We start from the raw sequence: 589 nt of genomic DNA, 5'->3' as shown, positions 1-589 counted from the left end.
ATATTAGATTTGCAATGTTTTACTTTGTGCCTTCTGTTTCTTCCTTTGGGTTTTGGTTGTTAATGGAACATTTTAAAATAGAAATGTGTGAAAAATTACCAAAATACAATTCCAGCCCATTCCCGCAGTAACATGCTGAGCGACACCCGGGGACAGAGGAATCACTGGGGGCCTCAGCTACAGAACTATTTAAATTCACACCTCAAGCTGATTTATCAGAACCAGAACATTATTTCTCCACATAAGCCCTATATAGATGCATAGCCCCAGTCAGTCACTGTTACTACAAGGGTCAAGGAGAGAATCCTGATGCACTGCTTTAAAATCTCCCTTGCAGCTTTAACACTTGATGTCATGATTGACAGCTGTCATGTAGCATTTTGTGTAAAGGCAATGAATCATTCGCTGCTAGCACTATACTTGTACCTGGTTTATATCAGTAGTCTGCAACCAATGGCGTTCCAACTGCAGCGGTACTACAACTCTCAGCATGTCATGACCACATATAGCTATCCGGGCATGCTGGGACTGAGGATGCCAATGACAATAATTAATAATTTGAGCACACACAGTGTGAAAAACAGGGTTT

Source organism: Dendropsophus ebraccatus, chromosome 4 (assembly GCF_027789765.1).
Source record: "Dendropsophus ebraccatus isolate aDenEbr1 chromosome 4, aDenEbr1.pat, whole genome shotgun sequence".
Lineage (NCBI taxonomy): Eukaryota > Metazoa > Chordata > Amphibia > Anura > Hylidae > Dendropsophus > Dendropsophus ebraccatus.
This window is presented reverse-complemented; position numbering follows the sequence as displayed.